General features: G+C 42.2%; 1 protein-coding gene across 5 annotated transcripts in view; it reads left to right on the top strand.

Moving 5' to 3' along the window:
* The window catches only part of LOC140715901 (nuclear receptor coactivator 7), a 117344-nt gene that overhangs the window by 81140 nt on the left and 20010 nt on the right, over positions 1-16194 (top strand). The gene's annotated exons all lie outside the window — the stretch shown is intronic.

The following is a 16194-nucleotide window of genomic DNA, read 5'->3' as shown; positions in this document are numbered from 1 at the left end:
CAACTGGTTTTCGGCTTCTCTGGCAGCCTTTTCCTTCTGGTTTTCGGCTTCCCTGGCAGCCGCTTCCATTTTTATTTCTACTTCTCATTTGGCAAAGCACGCTCGCACATTGGCGGCTTCTGCTTTAGCTCTTGCTTGGGTGGCCTTACTTGATGCCCTACTGCCCCTGTCGCAGGATGGCAACGACTTTGGCAACGACTTGATGCTGGACCAAGTTGTCATTGCTGCACTTGAAACACCTAATAATGCCGCTTTTTCACTGTAACGTTCTCGCTCGGGTGTAACAGAACACCGAACTAAATGTCAAGTTAAACTGTAGTCAATGAAAACAAGGTCGCAGTAAGATTAACCATTTACTGTTCACTCTTCACATTAACGTATGGTGAAAACTGTTGATAAAATAATACAAGATTGGTACAGTGTTTGTTTCCTTCTAAATATCACATTTACATCGTGAATACTTGCAAAGGTAAAACTACAATAACTACATTACATTAAAGTGCAGCATACAGTCAGAATCTACCTGCTCCATTGACTGCTTTAAATACACTTCAACACAAACTATCCCGACTCTTTAACTAACGAAAACATAAACCTTATCGACCGTCGTTACTTTTAACAGAATCAGCGTTAACATTTTAATTCAATGTATCGATTATCTCATGACTTACAGCGTTGCTTTCACTGTGTCTCTGGTGCATAGAGAGAAAACTGCTCGCGCTGAACTGCCACATGTGAGCGCCCCCCACCCTTGCGTTCATCCCAAACCGGTATTTTCCCACAAGATGCGGCGAAACCGGATGTGACGTCATCGCAGCCGCGATATATTACAGACAAATGAATTTACTTAAACAATCCTAACTTTAACTAAAAAATGCTAACAAATGAATTACTAAGCGAAAATATTATAAACTAAGTAACTGCCATAAAGCCAGCACACTGACCAACAACCATCGTCTAGATAATCACCGGCACTGGTACCCCAAATCTCCAGTGCCCTCAATGTCAGCAAGGGTAAGTGCTTCCAATAATGGTTATAAAACAAACTGTACAGCAACTTAACCGGCACCCCGATGCCAAGGATGGCTTTAACTTGACTTCCATCCATCTGTAACAACTCCTGTGCGCGTGGTCCCTCTAAGCCTTAAGGAATAGGGTCTGTTCCTTTCGGGAGTTCCTTGGTACATTGCTGGGAACGTGCTCCCCCAGAGACCCCAAGCCGTTCCCCCACTGGGCCTCCTCTAAGTTTCCCGACACCTCTCGGATCAACTGAACAACTGATCCCCTTGACAGATCCCCCTGGCACTGCAAGCAATTTATCTGCCCCCCTAGCCAAAAGGGATACCCTAAAAACTTTCCACCAATCTCCTGCCACGGATATGATAAGCCCCCCAGCTGCGGCATTTGACTTCCAGTCGAACCACACGCATTTTCCCACACTTTCACATAACTGACAGCTGTCACCCCAAAGTAATTGTACCCAACAGTTCTAACAACGCCACCAGCCTGCCTACTCAAACTTTCAACCAATTCCTGTCGCTTTTCCTCAGCCAAGCACTGCCACTCACCCAACAACTGAGAGGTCCGCTCCACCCCTTTAGGGCTGGACATTATTCCAACAACCGGGCGGAGCCTACTACTTCTGTAACATCCCAACCTGTCACTCCTCACTCTCCTAACAGTATGGACAACCCATGGCCCCACCACCATTTCGTCAGCACTAGTCTGAACTCAAACAACGACCTCCGGGCTACCAACAGCAGCCACCCCACCCAACACACATGCAGTGATAACCAGCAATCGCACACCCACAAAGGCACACCAGCTCTTCGCCGCAGACATAATTTAAAGAGGACAATCACACAGTTTCCACAGAAATCAATCCGGGATGAGCCCCCACAATGTAACCCCCTGGGTCACCTCAGGCTCGCTCAGCTCGTTCTCGTCTGGGGGAGCAGCCTTCAGCCCCACCAAACTGGGTAATCAGCTTGTGTGGATGCTGTGTGATGTCCCCGCCTCGCCCAAAAACAGACAGTACACCATATGCGATTAAATGAGTACAATTTATAAAGGTTACTATAACTAAGTGATTAATAACGATACAGTATATATGAAGGAAAAAAAAAGAAAAGGCGCCAAACTTATCAAAGTCCAAACCACTTCGTGCACAACCGTTGGAGCTCAATTACTGAAGTCTTCTGGCCACCATTTGATCCCCTCTGAACTCCTCGACTCGCAGCTTAGGACCATCCGAAGTGGTCAACCAAGCACATCTAGCTTCATCTCCTCTCCTCGGGGTACCTCCTGACCTCAGACCCCCGCTTGGGGTCTGTTCCTCGCCCAGCTTACAGCATCGTGTCCTCTCTCTCTCACCCCCTCGCGCCGATCTCCCCAAAAGCCCACCAACAATAGCTTACAGACTCAGAAGAAAGAACAACATTAATCCCAATTGGTTTACAAAGGAGTACAATTCTCGTTATCAGTAAATTTTAACCCAAACAAGCTTCCAGCACTCTCTTGCAACAAAGAAGTATTCCTACTTTTAACAAAACAAAGAAGCCATTTTGAATAACATACACAGTAACAAAGAAAAAGAAGAAACCCCCTTTACACTTGTATATTGTAACATACAGTGAAATGCATCACGGTACAATACAGTTCTAAAACAGATTACCATTTTATGTTTATCTCAGGTGTAATTAGAGTACTGTGCAGTAGATGGATATATCTATATATATATATAAAAATAGGGTGCCTAGGGATTTTGCACAGTGCTTTATTTCTCAACGTGGAGCAGAGAATGAGTTTGTAAATCTGGCGGGAGCAAAGAATGTTCAGAATGGTGAGAGTGGAGCACCACAGGAGGGGTGTGGGACGGGTGACAGAGAAGGAGTGCCGGGGCAGGGAAGGGGGTGGTCCAGGCAAGGTAATTTGATTCCAAATAATTGGTTTATTGATCATTACTGGATGTCTCTCTGGAGATGCCCGCTCCCTCCCCACTCCCGTCTCCCAACCAGGAGATTGGGTCTCAGAGGGTGTAACACTGAATCAAGTTCACAGGTCTGGCAAGTGAGACAGAAAACACCAACTGCGAAGAAGTACATTAATCATTTATTTACAAACAGTAAAAATTCAACCAAACATTCATGTTCCACAAGTTACAGAAACCGCAAAGCTGAATATTCAGCAAATGTACATTCAACAAACATAAAAGTGCATGCAGAGCATCGCTTGCCTTAAACAAAGGAAGAGAGCAAGCCTCTTCCACGTGCTATCCCATATCCGAGATGTTTGAAACTGGACACCAGGCAGCTAACCAATGGGAAAAGCAGCTGCAGTTTCTAAACTACCCGATCATGATGGGAGTGATTTTTGACAATCATGTCCCCCAAAGGACAAAGGGATCAGCTATGTTGAAAAGGTGGAGCAAACTCAATGATCCGAATAGGGCTAATTCTGCTCCTATATCTTGTAGTCTTATGGTCTTATGATTCCCCTTCCCACTCTCAGTCCACAGCAGAGACCCATATCAGATTCAGGTTTATCGTCACTCACATTTGTCATGAAATCTGTTTTCTCAGCAGCAGCAGTGCAATTGCCATACATAAAATTACTACAGTACTGTGCAAAACTCTGTGGCATGTGATGTGCCTAAGCCTTTTGTACACTTTTACCTTCACTGAATCTGGAAGAGCAGGGCCAAAGTGAAAAGAGGGTCAGAAACATATGGGTGACACCCACAGAATTTTAATGGGTAGATATTTTTTATTTATTTTCTATGATCCTGAAGGTGTAAACCAGAGATGGAAATTATTCAGTAGTGAGTTACAAGCAAATCTTCTCACCCCAATGAATAATTTGGATATGGAGCTCACTCTAGGAATTTGGTTTCTGATGTTCCATCCTGAGAAGAGCTAACATGAATTTAGTTATCAGATGGACTAAACGTAAACTCTTCCCTAGATTGAGATGTGCAGACCAAATATTCACAACATCAATGACATTTCAACTCTCCCTGATGTCAGAATGAAAAGAGCATTCATTCCCTCAGTGACGGGTTATTCTGCAAAGGCAAATAATACAGGTTAGAGGCTGGAATCTGAATGAAAAGAGCTTCCATTTCCTCAGTGATCAGCTATTCTGCAGTGGCAAATAATACAGGTTGGAGCCTGGAAGCCTGTCTGTCACCGTACTGTCCGTGATCGTTCAGCAGCGATCTATATTTGACCAAGCACAGTAAATCAAATGGTGGTCTCAAGGTGAGAGACACTCTGATGGTGATGCTCATGGCTCCCGGGCACAGTCTCAATGAAAACCTAATCATTAACTCAGCTTCCATGAGGGATGATAACGAAGGTTTGACACATTGACACATTGACACAAGACTACCTTAAACCGGTTCTACCCAAGAATTTTTTGTTCTGACTTGTGAAGTCAGTTCACACAGTTCAAGGATTGACTTTCCAAGGTCACAGAGTCATAGTCATCCTGGGAGGTCTTTGTAAGTACTTTAACGCAGTCTCTGAATGCGTGCAGTCTAAGGAGGTCTGCAATGCAGGCAAATATTCCTGCCCACACCTGTAGGATGAAGGAAAGGTCACCAATCCACTGTTCCTTCTATGCTGTGTGGGTGCATGGCCACGCAGTAACTGAAATGTTCCTGCGCACATAGTCTTTGTTGCCATGCAGCTGGAACTTCCTTTTATATTATGTTAATATTAATGAAATCTATGTTAATATAATTGTGAAATACCCCATAATTAATTATGTTAATGAATATAATCCATAAATTTTCTAAATAATAAATGTCCCACAACCGTGACTTTGAAACATTATAGAGTGTTAATGTATTTACGTTGTCGGTGTTTCAAATTACAAATTCTTTCTTTTTATTGAATTTTTCAAAAATGTTTGAAAAATTACAAATTCTAACAATAAACCCAGAATGGAAGTTGGTAGCTCATTGTTAATAAACTGCCAGCCCACTGAATGCCGACGCTGTCTAGTCAAAACATTTTATTTTTGCCATTGTATCTGCCAGTTGTTCTGAATATCTGACATTGTTTACTTGTGCTGTGCATTATGGGTTGTATTTATTTGATGTGCATGTTACGAAAAATAACATTTAAAGTGTTGTGCAGATTTCAGGCTGTGGAAAAGTTTCTTGCTCAGAGCAATGGCAGGTCTGCACAGCTGTAAAAAAATTTAGAGGGAATTTTGCCCAATCCCTGTGGAATTTAGCTGACCCTCCTGAAATGAGGAATGAGCAGGACCTGACCCCCATGGGAAAACCAGTAGTTGAATCTGGGGTCACAGATCCTTTAAACAGAACAGTTTCAGGAAAAATGGGGTTGGGAAAACTTGGTTGATTTGCAAATAAACCCACTTTTCAGGTCACTGAGGATGAAAATTTTCTTTTATAACAATATTTAAGGTTTTTAACACAAAGAGAAAAACAACATGTGCAGGTGAATGAAAATCCCACTGCAAAATGAGAAGATGGATTTCCTGATCCAGAAACTCAAGTGAAATTATTCCACTCCATATTAGCTCTTTTTGAACAGAATTGAGTTGTATTTCATCACTATTTTTTTCGAGTGGGTGGCATGGTAGCATTGCTTTACCATCAAAAGGACCATCAATCACTGATCAGGATTTAATTCCTGCTGCTGCCTGTAAGGAGCTTGTACATTCTCCCCACGACCAAATGGGTTTCCTCCCACATTCCAAAGATGTATGGTTGAGGTTAGTGAGTTGTGGTGCTGAAAACCTGGTGATGCTTGTGGGCTGCCCATCACAATCCACATTGATTTGATTTGGTATAAACAACTAATTTCACTGTATGTTTCAATGTACAGGTAACAAATAAAGCTAATCTTTTTCTACATAATAATAGCATGGACAGGGTGAAAGCAAGTGATGGATGGTCATATGAGCAGCTGGCTATGCGACCACTGATGCCAGGCAATCTCTGAAGAGTATTGGTAACAGCTGAGGTCACCCGCTTTGTAAAGTCACTGCCCAGAAGAAGGCAATGGCAAACTATTTCTGTAGAAAAACTTGCCAAGAACAATCCCGGTCATAGAAAGACCATGATCACCCACGTCATATGACATAGCGCATAATGATGATGATGATATATCATAGCAAGTTCTGGTGACCATGAGGGGTGTAGTTAGGGTAAATGCAATCAGTCTTTTTTTTCTAGGACTTAAATAAACATAGGCATCTGCTAGTCTCGTGAAACCATGGATTTGCGCCTTGGAAGGTTTCCAGGGCCCAGGCCTGGGCAGGGTTGTATGGGAGACCGGCAGTTGCCCAAGCTGCAGGCCTTCCCCTCTCCACGCCACCGATGTTGTCCAAGGGAAGGGCACTAGGACCCAAGCAGCTTGGCACCGGTGTCATCGCAGAGCAAAGTGTTGTTAAGTGCCTTGCTGAAGGACACAACGCGCTGCCTTAGCTGAGGCTCAAATCAGTGACCTTCAGATCACTAGACCGATGCCTTATCCACTAGGTCACGTGCCAACACTTTCTAGGATTAAGGAATCAAGAATTAGAAGGTGAGAGGGGGAGATTTAATAAGAACTGAGGGGTAACTTTCTTACACAAAGGATGGTACATATATGGAAGGAGCTGCCAAAAGAAGTGGCGAGGCAGGTACAATAAAGACATTTGGACAATTGGAAAGGTTTAGAAGGTTAAGGTGAGGACTGTCTTGGATGGGGCATCTTGGTCAGCATGGGCCTATTGGGCTGAAGGGCCTGTTTTCATGCTGCAGTATCCCGCACACAAAAAACATGCTAGTTTCCTATGTGCAGCGACCTGCCCAGTCCTTTTAGTACACTGGGAATGCAGTTCCATCACCATTATCATTGCTACGGATGGAGTGAAACTGTTTGCATTGTGATGTTACCATTTAAGAACAGGATCCAAAGCACACAAACTTTGCTGAATGCAGAGAGCTGTGAAAGATTGCAACTGGGAACATTGAGACTGTATACTTCAACCTGGTCTAACAAGGGGAAGCTGATGCTGTTCTTCTGTAAAGCTTGCAATTGAAGTTCTTGCTATTTATACAGACCGTGATAGGGTAATCTCCAACTCTGTCTTAATGACAAAAAGCAAAGTTCAAAATTCAAAGTAAATTTATTATCAAAGTACATACAATATATGTCACCACATACTACCCTGAGAGTCATTTTCTTGTGGGCATACTCAACAGATCTATAGAATAATAACTAGATCAGAATCAACGAAAGGCCGCCCAATTTGGGCATTCAACCAGTGTGAAGAAGAAAACAAACTGTGAAAATACAAAAAGAAAGAAATAATAATAATAAATGTCAAAAACATGAGATGAGATGAAGAGTCCTTGAAAGTGAGTCCATAGGTTATGGGAACATTTCAATAATGGGGTGAGTAAAGCTGAATGAAGTTATCCCCTCTGCTTCAAAAGCCTGATGGTTGTGGGGTAATAACTGTTCATGAACCTGGTGGTGGGATTCCTTCTTCTTGCTGGCAGCTGGGAGGAGAAGACAGCATGGTCTGGATGATGAAGAAGAAGCATAAGAAGCTACTTAAAATGTTAATTGAAGGAATGGATTTCAGATGAATTTGTCCAGTGTTTCGTATCTGTAACCTATTAGCAGAGAACTGGCAACCCTCAAAACTGAAGCTCTTTCCTTAATCCACTTAAGTTTTTTGAATTCAAGTATTAAGATTCAAAATTCAAAGTAAAAATTATCGGTGTACAAACATGTCAGGGTAGCAGTGTTTGCACCACATGTTTGTGGTGACCCTGAGATTCTTTTTCTATAGGCATACTTAGCAAATCTATAGAACAGTAACTGTAAACTGCAAACAAGCGCTGCAAATACAGATAATAAATAAATAGCAATAAATTACGAGCATGAAATAACAAGATAAATGAATCGTCCTGCACATCAGCTTGGAGGAATTTTACTTGCTTCAACTCTAGGATGTTGGTTGGCTTTCTTGCATGAACTGGTTGCTTCTGGTCCTTCCACAACATTTCTATAGGATTAAGGTCAGGACTTTGACTCAGTCATTACAAAACACAAATGTTTTACTTTTTAAACCATTCTGTTGTTGATTTACTCTCGTCTTTCAGATCATTGTCTTAGTGCATTATCCAGCTTTTATTAAGCTTCAGGTGATGCACTGCTACCCTGACATTCTCCTATAAAATGTCTTGATACAATTTTGAATTCATTGTTCCCTCAAAGATTGCAAGCTGTCTAGGCTTTGAGGCAGCAAAGCACCCTCAAACCATGATGCTCCTTCCACCACACTTCACAGATGCGATGAGGTTTTGGTGCACAGTGACCTTCTTCCTTCAAACATAGCAATGTGCATTTCTGCCAAAAGTTCAACTTTTGTCCACAGAACATTGTCCCAGAAGTGTTGTAGAACACCCAGGTGGTCTTTTGCAAACTTAATGCATGCAGCCATGCTTTTTTTGGAGAACAATGGTTTTGTCTATGGTGTCCTTCCATGAATCAGTGTTTTTCTTATAGTGGACACATGAATGAAGACTTTAACAAGTTCTCGAGATTTCTGCAGGTCTTTTGCTGTTACCCTTGGGTTCTTTTTCACTTCCTTCAGCAATGCACATTGTGCTCTTGGTGTGATCTTTGTAGGATGCCCACTCCTAGGGAGAGTAGGAACAGTACTGAGTTTTCTCCATTTGTAGACAATTTTTCTTACTGTGAACCGAGAAACATTCAGGTCTTTAGAAACACTTTTGTCACTTTTGTCACTTTTGTCACTTTTCCAGCTTCATTCATCTCTCTAATTCTTCTTCTAAGGTCCTTTGAAAGTTTTTTTGATTGAGGCATGGTGCACATAAGCAGATCTTCCTTGAGAAGAGCAGGCTGTGACTTAGTGTATCTTTCTTATAGGGCAGCACACCTCTACAACCCACACCTCCAATCTCATCTCATTGATTGGAACACCTGACTCCAAATAGCTTTTGTAGAAGGCATTACCGCAGAGGTTCACATACTTTTTCCAACAAGAACATGTAATTTGGATCATTTTCTCAATAAATAAATGAACAAGTATGATGTTTTTTCTGTTATTTATTTAATTGGGTTCTCTTTATCTAGTTTTAGGACTTAGGTGAAGATCTGATAACATTGTAGGTCATATTCATGCAGAAATAGAGAAAATAATGCAGGGTTCACAAACTTCCTCTCACCACTGTATGTACTCTGATAGTACATTTTACTTTTAACTTTGAACTAATTTGCATCCTGTACTGAAACAGGCTTTTCCATTTTGTTCATCTCTTTATCATAGATGGGTTCATTCACTGACACAGCCTCCATTTCTATAACACTTGCATATCCAGTGACTCATGGCACTTCATAGGAGCTTTATCATACAAAATTTGACCCTGAGCCACTAAAGAACCTACTGTTAGATGCAAAGTTTGATTAACAGAGGAATTTCAAGGAGCATCTTACAAAAGGAGAGGTGTAGAAGCAGAAAGAATTAAGATAAAAAATCTTAATTTAAGCTGAGTCTTAAGCACAACTGGTGTATTAAGAGTTACACTATTCGGCAATTACTGAAGATTGGGGTTGGGTTGCTTCTCTTTCGGTTCTGACATCATCACCATCATCACTTTGTTCCGTGTCATATGATGTGGGCGATCATGGTCTTTCATGACCAACATTGTTCTTGACAAATTTTTCTACAAACGTGGTTTACCATTGCCTTCTTCTGGGCAATGTGTTTACGAGACGGGTGACCCCGGCCATTGTCAATACTCTTCAGAGATTGTCTGCCTGGCATCAGTGGTCGCATAACCAGGACCATACGACCATTTTTCTTCAATCATACGACCATCCACCGCCTGCTCCCATGGCTTCACCTGACCCTGATCTGGTGTGGGGGGTGGGGGGCTAAGCAGGTGCTACTCCTTGCCCAAGGGTGACCTGCAGGCTAGCAGAGGGAAGGAGCACCTTACACCACCTTTGGTAGAGATGTACCTCCACCCTGCCACCCATCAATTCTTTCAGTGTGAAATGGTCAGCCCATTGCACACCAGCTATCAGTTGGTGATATATCGGTAATGTAAAAGTTTCTTTAGCTTTGCCCAGGGTCATAAAAGCTCAGAAGAAGTGAACCAAAAATCCCAGTGTAAAGTTATGTAACTCAGTAAGTTGAACAGTACCTGCGAAAGCACTAACAGACTTCTCACTTTGCAGCTTAAAATGTGCTGGACCCGATGAAAGGTTATGAATTTGTACCCTTGCCTTTGTCTCTTCCACTGTAGATCTTCCTGACCTCCTTAACGATTCCAGCATTTTTCTTTAATGTTGAACTTGCTGGGGGTGGTCATGTCTGTAACAATTTAACCTGTAATAAATTAAGATTGTCAAACCATTTAAGTAGTGTACATCTAGTCAACCTATAATATAATAGTTAGATGAAAGGGTAAGGTTTTGGTTATGTTGTATAAAATGGTCTATTTACCTATCTATCTATGTGGTTAGTTAGTTCATTAGAGATACAACGCTATACAGGCCTTTCCAGTTCAACACGCCACGCCACTCAGCCACCTATCTAACCCTAGCCTAATCACAGGACGATTTACAGTGACCAGTTAACCTACTAACCAGCATGCTTTTGGACTGTGGGAAGAAACCGAAACACCCGGAGGAACCCCAAACTTCCTGACCTTGCGTCAGGTCTAAAATTGGCAAAGTTTGGAAGTGATAGCTACACTCTGGTGCTTCTACACTTTATCCCTGCAAAGTCCAGTGCTAATGATTCATTCTCAACAATAAAGGTCCTGCTTTCATGCTGTGGTACTGTTTCCCGGATGGTAGCAGCTGGAGTAGTTTGTGGTTGGGGTAACTTGGGTCCCCAATGATCCTACGGGCCCTTTTTACACACCTGTCTTTGTAAATGTCCTGAATCATGGGAAGTTCACAACTACAGATACGCTGGGCTGTCCGCACCACTCTCTGCAGAGTCCTGCGATTAAGGGAAGTACAGTTCCCATACCAGGCAGTGATGCAGCCAGTCAGGATGCTCTCAATTGTTCCCCTGTAGAAAGTTCTTAGGATTTGGGGGCCTGTGCCAAACTTCCTCGACTGTCTGAGGTGAAAGAGGCACTGTAGTGCCTTTTTCACCACACAGCTGGTGTGTACAGAACACGTGAGGTCCTATGTGATGTGTATGCCGAGGAATTTAAAGCTGTTTACCCTCTCCACCCCAGATCAATTGATGTCAATAGGGGTTAGCCCATCTCCATTCCTCCTGTAATCCACAACCAGCTCCTTTGTTTTTGCAACATTGAGGGAGAGGTTGTTTTCTTGACACCACTGTGTCAAAGAGATGACTTCTTCCCTGTAGGCCACCTCGTTATTGTTTGAGATAAGGCCAATCAATATAGTGTCGTCAGAAAGTTTAATTAGCAGATTAGAGCTGTGGATAGTGACGCAGTCATGGGTATACAGGGAGTAAAGGAGGGGGTTTAGGACACAGCCCACTATTAACCACCTGCTGGTGATCTAACTGGAAGTCCAGGATCCAGCTGCACAAGGCAGGGTCAAGGCCTTGTGCAGCTGGTATTTGTGAAAATATATTAAAATTCTTGTGTTTGCAAATATAAACTAAACACATTTTTTACAAGAAAAAACTTAGTCGTCAAGCAGTAAAAAAGTAGTTGTGGGGTGCAATCTGACACCGGGCGCAGCACATCTGGTACAGGTGCTCACCAATGGGGTGTTAGCGATGCACCACATCTGTACTGCCCCAAGACGTGGTCATCACCAGGCTGATGCAGAGGTGCCACAGAATGATCGCAGATTGGCAGCTCTCCTCATCAAATGAATGCCAGTCATTTGGTTGTGGGAACATTTCAATGACAGAGCAAGGGAAGTTGAGTGACGTTATCTCCTTTGGTTCAAAAGTCTGATGGTTGAGAGGTAGTAACTCTTCCTGAACCTGTCAGTGCAAGTCCTGAAACTTCTGTGCCTTCTTCCTGATGATAGCAGCAAGAAGAGAGCATGTCCTGGCCGTTCCTAATGCCTTTATCAAAGGAAATGTTTTTAAAGTGCAAAATATTGTGCCGAATTTTCTTAAAATGGGGCCAGAAAACAACAACTATGAAACAAAAGAAATAATAATAATAATTAATAAATAAGCAATAAATATTGAGAACATGGGATGAAGAGTCCTTGAAAGTGAGTCTATTGGTTGTGGGAACATTTCAATGATGGGGCAAGTGAAGTTGAGTAAAACTGTGCAAAAAAAACCTAGTGTTTGTAGTCAATATATTCAGTAGTGTAAACTTTTAAGAAGTAATTGGGAGCTGGATGGCAGTTTTTCCTGAATTAACCCTCCTTTTGCAGATTCTATTGCAAAGGGACTGTGCATGAAATTTAATTTTCTTTATACTTCACATTACTTCAACAAGATTTGAATGCTTGTAAAAGCACTTCTCATAAGCATTCAGCCTCTTTAGCGCGCAGATGATATACCTGGCTCTTTTATGGTAAAAAGCAAAATAGTTGTTCAATCTAAGGAAATCAGTCTCATTGTCATATTTGCATGGCCCACCCATATTCCCCTAAGTAAATTGGCTAACTGCCCATGCTCGTTATATCCATAAGTAAGCAGTCTTGCTTCCTGTTTTGTTTGTTGTATCTTTCATCTTCAACACACCTGCTTTTAGTATTGAAGATGTGGGCCAATGCTTTTTATATAAATTTCAGTGACTTTTAACTATCTTACCTGCTGCTTTGTTTAAACAGCTGGTGTACAAGACTTAGAACTGAGCACAGAGCTGTGAATGATTGCCTACATTATCTTTCTGTTAACTGGGGCAGGCATCTGATTAGCCAGTGAAAGATTTATAACCCTGTTCATAGCCTACTTTCAAAGCCCAGTCTGGAGACTGGAGAGGTTTGGCTGAGAGAAGTCTGTTTGGTAAGTACTGTATAGATCTTCCCAATGAGGGAACAACCAGCATTTTAGTTAATATTTTTGGTTGTATTTTATTGGAATGTGAATGTATACAAAGTGAATTGAAGTGGAGTTGCAAGTACTAATATTATTAGTGCTTATAATTATTATTTTATTAGTAGTACTAATAAGTCTTTATCTATATCTGTCTGTATTACCTTCTGGTATGAGGTGTGGGGCTACTGAACAGGATTAAAATGAACTGCAGAAGGTTGTAAGCTTACTCAGCTCTATCACGGGCACTAACCGCCATAGTATCCAGGACATCTTCAAGGAGTAATTAGAAAGATGATGCCCAGCATTAAGGACCCTGTCACCCAGGTCATGCTTTGTTCTCATTGCTACCATCAGGGAGGAGGCACAGAAGCTTGAAGACACATACTCAATGATTCAGGAACAGCTTCTTCCCCTCTGCCATCAGATTTCTGAATGCACATTGAACCCATGAACACTATCTTTTTTAGCACTATTTATTTAATTTAACAGCTTAAAATATAAACTTACTGAAATTCATTTTTTTCTCTATGTATTGTACTGCACTGCTGCCTCAAAGTCAACAAACTTCACAAGGTATTAAACCTAATTGTGATTAAATTGACACAAGTCTTCTATTTGCAGCTCAATTTACAGCAAGCAGTTCCTAAGAAAATAAGGAAGGAGTATTCTTATTAATTGAGTTGTATCATGGCTTTAAAGATTAGCTTGGTATAGTATCTCATAAGTTCTGGGAATTGAGTTTGCATCTTATTATGAAGAAATGAATAAATTGTTTGCTCAGGGTTACAGGAAGGACTCAATCAGAGCACTTTGTGCAAGTCTAGACGTGAGATGAATTTTATTTGATCGACTTGGTGCAATAGCAATATGTAAACTCCTTTGCTGCAAACAATGTAAAAGGAAGTTGTTAAGGAAATTGACCACTCCTGACAATGTCTGATGTTTAATTAAATGGAAGCTATTACTAACCCTCATTTGACTTCTGGCAATGTCTGACGTTTGATTAAATATGTAATATGGCCTCCTAACTGTAGAACGATCTAAAGTTGTTTTGCTTTCCTTTTTGTAAATGCAGCAGAGAGTTTGCAGGCTTCCATTACAAGTTGTTAATTGCCTCGAAGGTTGGAGTTGAAAATGGTGTGGAAGGTTGCTGTAGGTTACAACAGGATGTGTATAAGCAGGATGTAGAGTTGGGTGAGGTGGCAAAAAGCGTTCAGTCCGGAGAGAAGTGTGAAGTGTTACACTTTGGAAGATTGAGCGTTAAGCCTATTAGTCAGTTATTGCCTGTTATGCATTGGTGTTTAGGGCAGTAATGAAGGTCCTCCATTTCTGACTGTCCTTGGTCATCTTTCTTATAGTGTCCCAAGTGTAGTTCAGGGTCCCCGTTTCTGCCTCTAGGGTACGGAGCTAAATTGTGCTTGTTCTCCCGCATTTCCTCCGCCCTACAGGGGTCCAATGAAATGCTGTTTTGATTATGGAGTTGGCCTCTTCTCATCATGAACCCAATCCATCTGCAGCATTTCCTCATGATGATTGTGGCAATGTCCTCTTGGTGACACTGATGGAGTAGGGTGTGGTTGGAGATCTATCTTATAGACAATAGACAATAGGTGCAGAAGTAGACCATTTGGCCCTTCGAGCCTGCACCGCCATTTTGAGATCATGGCTGATCAATTACTATCAATACCCGGTTCCTGCCTTGTCCCCATATTCCTTGATTCCCCTATCCATAAGATACCTATCTAGCTCCTTCTTGAAAGCATCCAGAGAATTGGCCTCCACTACCTTCCGAGGCAGTGCATTCCAGACCCCCACAACTCTCTGGGAGAAGAAGTTTTTCCTTAACTCTGTCCTAAATGACCTACCCCTTATTCTCAAACCATGCCCTCTGGTACTGGACTCTCCCAGCATCTGGAACATATTTCCTGCCTCTATCTTGTCCAATCCCTTAATAATCTTATATGTTGCAATCAGATCCCCTCTCAATCTCCTTAATTCCAGCATGTACAAGCCCAGTCTCTCTAACCTCTCTGCGTAAGACAGTCCAGACATCCCAGGAATTAACCTCGTGAATCTACGCTGCACTTCCTCTACAGCCAGGATGTCCTTCCTTAACCCTGGAGACCAAAACTGTACACAATACTCCAGGTGTGGTCTCACCAGGGGTCTGTACAAATGCAAGAGGATTTCCTTGCTCTTGTACTCAATTCCCTTTGTAATAAAGGCCAACATTCTATTAGCCTTCTTCACTGCCTGCTGCACTTGCTCATTCACCTTCAGTGACTGATGAACAAGGACTCCGAGATCTCTTTGTATTTCTCCCTTACCCAACTCTACACCGTTCAGATAATAATCTGCCTTCCTGTTCTTACTCCCAAAGTGGATAACCTCACACTTATTCACATTAAACACCATCTGCCAAGTATCTGCCCACTCATCCAGCCTTTCCAAGTCACCCTGAATTCTCCTAACATCCTCATCACATGTCACACTGCCAACCAGCTTAGTGTCATCAGCAGATTTGCTGATGTTATTTTCTATGCCTTCATCCAAATCGTTAACGTAAATGGTAAACAGCTGTGGTCCCAATACCGAGCCCTGTGGCACCCCACTAGTCACCACCTGCCATTCCGAGAAACACCCATTCACCGCTACCCTTTGCTTTCTATCTGCCAACCAGTTTTCTATCCATGTCAATGCCTTTCCCCCGATGCCCTGAGCTTTGATTTTACCCACCAATCTTCTATGTGGGACCTTATCAAATGCCTTCTGAAAATCGAGGTACACTACATCCACTGGATCTCCCCCGTCTAACTTCCTGGTTACATCCTCGAAAAACTCCAACAGATTAGTCAAGCATGATTTACCCTTGGTAAATCCATGCTGGCTCGGCCCAATACTATCACTGCTATCTAGATATGCCACTACTTCATCCTTAATAATGGACTCTAGCATCTTTCCCACCACCGATGTCAGGCTGACAGGTCGATAGTTCTGTTTTCTCCCTCCCTCCTTTCTTAAAAAGTGGGATAACATTAGCCATTCTACAATCCTCAGGAACTGATCCTGAATCTAAGGAACATTGGAAAATGATCACCAATGCATCTGCAATTTCCAGGGCCACCTCCTTTAGTACCCTAGGGTGCAGACCATCCGGACCTGGAGATTTGTCAGCCTTCAGTCCCATCAGTCTTC

This window comes from Hemitrygon akajei, chromosome 24 (assembly GCF_048418815.1).
Source record: "Hemitrygon akajei chromosome 24, sHemAka1.3, whole genome shotgun sequence".
NCBI lineage: Eukaryota > Metazoa > Chordata > Chondrichthyes > Myliobatiformes > Dasyatidae > Hemitrygon > Hemitrygon akajei.
Note: the sequence above shows the minus strand (reverse complement) of the source record. Positions and strands in the feature narration are given on the sequence as shown.